General features: G+C 54.0%; 1 pseudogene; it reads left to right on the top strand.

Annotated features, from left to right (window-relative positions):
• Positions 1-1,401: 1,401 nt before the first annotated feature.
• Positions 1,402-6,378, top strand: part of LOC119299952 — a 7,620-nt pseudogene continuing 2,643 nt past the window's right edge.

Raw genomic sequence — 6,378 nt, 5'->3', positions numbered from 1 at the left:
TCCTCACCATCAGGAACATACTCCTCCTCCTCAGACTCAGAAGGTGCCTCTGTATAGGAGGGCATCGAAGAAGACCCTCCTATTTCAGACACGGCCCGGAGTTTTTTGCCCCGGTTGCCTCTCCCCCCACCTCCTCCTCCTCTAGGGGCTCTCCCCCCACCGCCTCCTCTAGGGTCTCCTCCCCCGACCCCTCCACCTTCCTGTGAGGTGTCATCCTCGCGTAGTCGGGAGGGAACCTTGTGGGCTCGTCCACTCCGAGTAAGTCCTTTGAATTTACTCAGGAAACTGGCACCGCTGGACTTGCCCATGATTAGCAAACCTGCATCGAGAACAGGATAAACAATTAGTAAGGATATCAAATAAACAAGCATACAGGAAAACATTAATAACAGAAGAGCACATTGTGCACTTAACATAGTAAAACTACACAAATATCCATTCATCTAACATCTATCTATCTCACATTGTGCACTTAATTTTTTTCCACATTTATACTCTCTTCCATTTCATTCATCTATCAAAAGTGCATGTATATCAAAAGTGCTCATGATGGACCTACCCCCTGTTTTGACTTAAAGATGCCTATAATAATCTCTGAAACTACAATTAAGATGCCTACGTATTAACCAAAGATGCCTACAAACAAAAATGTCAGAAATTCTACAATTGAAAAGATGCCTACAATAATGTCTAAAAGTACAATTAAGATGCCTACGTATCACCCAAAAATGCCTAAAAAAATGTCTGAAAATCTGCAGTTGAAAATCTGCAGTTGAAAAGATGCCTGCATATATCCAAAAATGCCTACAATGACAAAATTCTAAAAAGAGGCTTGAGAGCAGACCCCCGCGTCGCCTCGCTCTGGCGACACGGGGGCAGAAAACCTAGCGCCGCCACCTTCTCCCCCCTTCCTCCCTCCAGCCGCGCTGCCGCGAGAGGGCGCCCACCGGCAAAGTCCGGGCCGGCCCCAAGGAAGGCGGCGGCGGGGCGCTAGCCCTTGCCGGTGCAGCACGACGAGGAGGACGGCGGCGTGTCGCGTCGGGGAGCTCTGCGCGGCCCAGATCTGGTCGGTGCGCATCCGCGACGGGGAGATGGAGGCGGCTGGCCGGGCGCCCATCGGGCTGCTCATGCGCGGTGGAGTTGTTGGGCATAGCCCGCGCGGCTTGTGGGCGCAGGGGCGGCGCGGCCCGTGCGGCTTGCGAGCGCTAGTGGCAGCGTGGCGGCGCGGTCGCGCGAGTCGCTGCCGTGAGATGCTGCGGGAGGACGCGGGCTCCCCCTGGAGGACGGCCCCTGGCTTGGACGCGGTCGGATCTGGCGAGCCGGCCGGATCTGGCGGCTGGGGGTCAGGAGGCGGCTTGGCTGGCGACGGGGTCGGCGTTGCTGCTGACCATAAACCGTGCGATGGAGGAAAAGGACTTTCCTCTTGCAGAGAGGAGCCCGACCCTCGCGTCGCCCACACCGGGCGACTCGAGGGGAACCCCAGCCGCCACCGATCGCCGCCCCTCCTCCCGGCCACCCCCGCGTCGCCGCCGGCTCCCCGTGCTCTCTCGTTGCGGCCTCGCGCTGGCCGCGGTGCACCTCAACCTCTCCTTGTTGGGTGCGGCGCCCCGGCGTGTTGCTGCTTCTTTGGCCCTCCGTAGCTCGCTTCGCAGCTCATGGCTGCCTAGATTGTTGGGCTACGGCGGTGGTTGGCCGACTTGCTCCGGTTGCGAGGTGGAGGAGGCACTGCCGGGTGAAAACTTCATCGACGATGACGGCTGCAGCCGCCATTTTTCCTTCTTGAAGGCGTCGAGTTTGGCATTGTTTCCCTCCCCCCCAAGCACTCAGATCCCGAGAGAAATCTCGGACCCGGGGTTCCCCGTGTCGGATGGTGTCGACGTCTCTACGCCGTTTCCTCCTTGGGGGCATCTTCTTGGATTTCTTCTGCTTCGGGTGGACTCGCCTCTTGCTGCTTCCTCTCCACCTCGGCTTCGATCCCTGGCTGGCCATTGTCCTTGGCGACTCGAGTGGAGCTTGCTTGGACATCCTGGGGTGGCCTCGACGACGCGCTGCCCTTCGACCTCGACGGCAGTACACCGGTACTGCGCCCTTCGGTCTCGGTGGCGTGTTGCCTTCTCGGCTTCGCTGGCGGCACACCGGTGCCGCCACTCGAACTCGGCTATTCGACGCTCTTCGTTCGCGCCAGTGATGCTTCTCGATATGCTTCTACTTCGGTGTCTCCTTTCTATCAGGGATGTGCTTCATGGTGGCCCGGACGACGTTTGCGTGGACATCCTGGGGTGGCCTCGGTGGCACGCTGCTCTTCGACCTCGGCGGCGGTACACCGGTGCCGTGCCCTTCGGTCTCGGTGGTTTGTTGTCTCTTGGCTTCGCCGGCGCACACCGCTGTCGCCGCACGAACTCGGCTATCCGACGCCCTTCGTTCGTGCCAGTGATGTTCCATTGCGAGTTGCTGTTATGGTGCCCGTCTTTTTCTCCCTAGGCCTTGTTCTGGTTCATTGTCAGTGGTGGAACAAGCTGCTCAGCGGAGCTTGCTACCTGAGATGTCGGCCTCCAGGGGTTTCGGTTTGGTTCTGTTGCCAGCCTTCCCCTCCATTTTGTTTTTCTTTCTTCTAGTTTTGGGCTTCCTCTTGAAGCCCTCCCCTGTTATTTCCTTTTGTGCCTTTGTGCACTTACTTGTATCTGTACTGACTGCCAAGTCACTTTCGACTGGGAATATAACAAGCGGTGGGGTTTTTGGCCCCCCCGTCAATCTCGAAAAAAAAAATGCCTACAATAATGTCTGGAACTACAATAGTTCCTTGGAGATAAACTGAGGCTGCTAGGTATGAAAAGGCCAGCCCTACACTTACACATGCTCATTTACTCTCAGAGAGAAGTGGCTATGCTCAAGTACTGCACTTTGCTAAATCTGCACATCTACTGAATTAAAAAATAGATTAAAAAATAGAAAAACCAGAGCAACCCTACTATTGCATGATTTCATCTAAGAAACCTTCGCTAAATCTGTACGACAACAGATATCTGAAGCAAAAAGGTAGGAACAAATCCCAGCAGAGATTATAGAGCAAACTTTTGACTGAACTTAACTGATTTTTTAGCAGCACTAAGAATAGCATGAGGGGATTTGCAGAAAAATAAAGACTTGTACTACCACATATTGTAGAGATATCATTTGTAACTCCCGCTTATAGTAACAGATCAAAAAGCTAGAAGAACACATCGTATTGCCTGGAAAAACATATTCTATTGCCTAGAAGATGGCAGCTGCTCTCTTTGTTTTTCTTCAGTTGATATAAAATGTAGGCAAGCACAGCGGACATAATTAGGAAAAATAGAAAAACATGCACCCCACACTTGACCTAATTTCATACACAGCCTGATTTGTATCTGCTGTTGTTGTTTGCCAGCATGAAACACACTCTAAAAACAGCCTATAAATCCACTATTATTGCCTAGTTTTAAATCTTCTATTGCCTAAAAGTAAAAACACTGCATACTATTGCCTACATCCCTGGGATCTGATGGGATGGCGACATGAATTGTTGCCTACCACCCCAAAATCCAAGCAACTATGAGCTGCTGCACTTCCTCCCTCTCAATGACTGTGTGCTGCTGCACCTCTAATCCGTCCCTAATCCAAAATGGTGGGGTGAGGATTTGTGCTTGGGAGACATATCTAAGACCTCTAGCTGTTGATTGTCTGTCGGAATTTGAGTTTTGCTTTGAAAATTTCTCGATTTCAGCAGCCATCGCCCCTCTATATTTCCAGATATCTGAGAATTTGGCCTAAATGAGTGCGCATTCGACAATATTGCCTGCTAAACACATATTGACTGCACAAAAACAAGATCCTAATTATGTTGCCTACTGAAAAAACAAGTGGTGGGTTCTAGTTATATGATCACAGATATTGCATCATTTTTCTTACTGAAGGCGCATATATATGCTGAACAAAAAGCTACTATGAATGCAGATAGGTTACAGTATTGCCTGCTGAAAACGCAGATATTGACATGCTAAGATAAAAGCTATATGAACACATATATCACACATAATTTGCCTACTGGACACACATATGATGAAAATATAATGCAATATTTTTGCCTCTTATCTCTCTGTGTGTTGCCTACCAAAACAAAGACTCCTCTGTAAATTGTTGCCTACAACCTGAAACATTTATAGTGTGTATTTCCTAAGCTCATGCATCCATCAAACCCATCGTGAAACTCTAATCCTTTTCTCCCTTGACTAGCAAATCTCAAACCCATGCTCCAGTAGAGATTTTTCCCCGTGGATGCAAAAATTGGTGCGCGCAGACAGCAACTCGATGGCCAAAGCGCTAGAAAACTCACCTCTGTTCGCGCACTTAGCAGAGAGCCTCGTCCCCCGTCGGCCGCCGCCACGCCCAACTCCCTCTTCTCCCTGGTTGCGCGTGCGAGCAACTCACCACACCCACCACCAACCCCCCTACTGGACCCGTGGGCCGATCGAGCTGGCATCCACGCAAGGCGGGCCGGGGTCGAGGAGGGAGGGGCGGGGGCGGCTGGAGCGAGGGAGGGGCGGGGGCGGCTGGAGCGAGGGCAGCGCCGGCTGGAGCGAGGGCGGCGCCGGCTAGAGCGAGGGCGGCGAGTGGGCGGCGGCAGGGGGCGGGGGCGAGTGCGGCGGCGGCGACAAGGGGCGGGGAGTCGGCGGCGAAGGCAAGCAGTGCATGGGGTCGCGGCGGGGAGCTGGGAGAGAATGAGTGGAGCAGACGCTACGCGAGGGGATAAGGCAGTCTCCGATGGCTGCCGTCGGCATAGACGCCACGTCACCGATCCGCGTGACACGTCCCCTATGGCCGCAGCTATGCCGACGGCTTTGCCATCGGCATAGTTATATTTTTTGTTTTTAAATGTTTTTAATAGTTTATATTTTTCCTTCTTTATGTTTTTTATGTTTTTTATTTCATATAGATTTTTAATGTTTTTTATAGTTATATTTTTCCTTTTTTATGTTTTTATGTATTATTATTTCATATAGATTTTTAATGTTTTTTTAACCGCTCGGCCCTCTCCTCTCCCGGAACCACACAGAGGGGAGGGAAGGGGAGGCGCCGAACTCGAGCAGCTTCGTCCGCCGAGGCCGTGGCCTAGTCGCGGGTCTGGGAGCGCATGGTCGCCGCCTCGCGTGCTCGATCTAGAGCTTAGTAGGTCAGCTGAGTGAAGGGGGAGGGGGTCGTCAACGGTGGGGGTGGGGGTGGGGGCGGCGGCGGATCCAACTCCGTCGGAGGGAGATGGTCCGCGTGGGGACACCTGGGAGCAACATCCGGGCCAAACCCACAGCTACATCACCTCCGTGTAGACCCGACGTGTCCGTTTTCCCCCTCCACGTGCCGCCGGCGGCGGCGGCCGTGAGGGGGGCCACACCCCGTAGACGCGTGTCGCCTCTTCGGACATGCCACAACACCACCCCGCATGTACGAGGGGCTGGTGCGACGCTCCGGTGGCATTGCTACCCCCAGGGCCCCCGTCCCGCCTAACCCTGGAGCGGTTGACCACGAGATCTAGCCCTTTGACTTCCCACGGGCGGGCTTTGACCAGTGGACCTCTCCACCCGGTTGTGTCAGGTCAGCACAGAGGGACACCTGGGAGCAACATCCGGGCCAAACCCACATCTACATCCCCTCCATGTAGATCCGACACGTCCGTTTCCCCCCTCCAGGTGCCGGTGGCGGCGTCGTCCGTCAGCTGGGAGGCCACGCCCCGGAGATGCGTGTCGGGCGTTTGCAACCACCACAACACCTTCAGACTTGTGAGAAGCCATGTACGCAAGATTGGCGGCATGCTAGCCCATGGAGGCCGCCGGCCACAGTCGTAGACATGCGAAGGGCAATCTGCATAGAGGGAAGTGTTCAGATACCTCTCCATCACCAAAAATTATAAAAAATTACCATCGTTCCTATAGCACATGTGCCCACGTCATGTAAAAAAGTCATGATTTTATCGCAATCTGAGTATTTAATAATATTCACGCCGCACCGTTACCGTAGAACGTCTACTACTGTGTCATCACCGTCTGTGAGGAGGGCCACACCCCGGAGACGCGTGCCGCCTCTTCGGACATGCCACAACACCACCCCGGATGTATGAGGGGCCGGTGCGACGCTCCGGTGGCAGTGCTACCCCCCGGGCCCCGTCCCGCCTAACCCTGGAGCGGTTGACCACGAGATCTAGCCCTTTGACTTCCCATGGGCGGGCTTTGACCAGTGGACCTCTCCACCGGGTTGTGTCAGGTCAGCACAAAGGGACACCTGGGAGCAACATCCGGGCCAAACCCACAGCTACATCCCCTCCGTGTAGATCCGATGCGTCGATTTCCCCCCTCCAGGTGCCGGTGG

This window comes from Triticum dicoccoides, chromosome 5A (genome assembly GCF_002162155.2).
Source record: "Triticum dicoccoides isolate Atlit2015 ecotype Zavitan chromosome 5A, WEW_v2.0, whole genome shotgun sequence".
Taxonomy (NCBI): domain Eukaryota; kingdom Viridiplantae; phylum Streptophyta; class Magnoliopsida; order Poales; family Poaceae; genus Triticum; species Triticum dicoccoides.
Note: the sequence above shows the minus strand (reverse complement) of the source record. Positions and strands in the feature narration are given on the sequence as shown.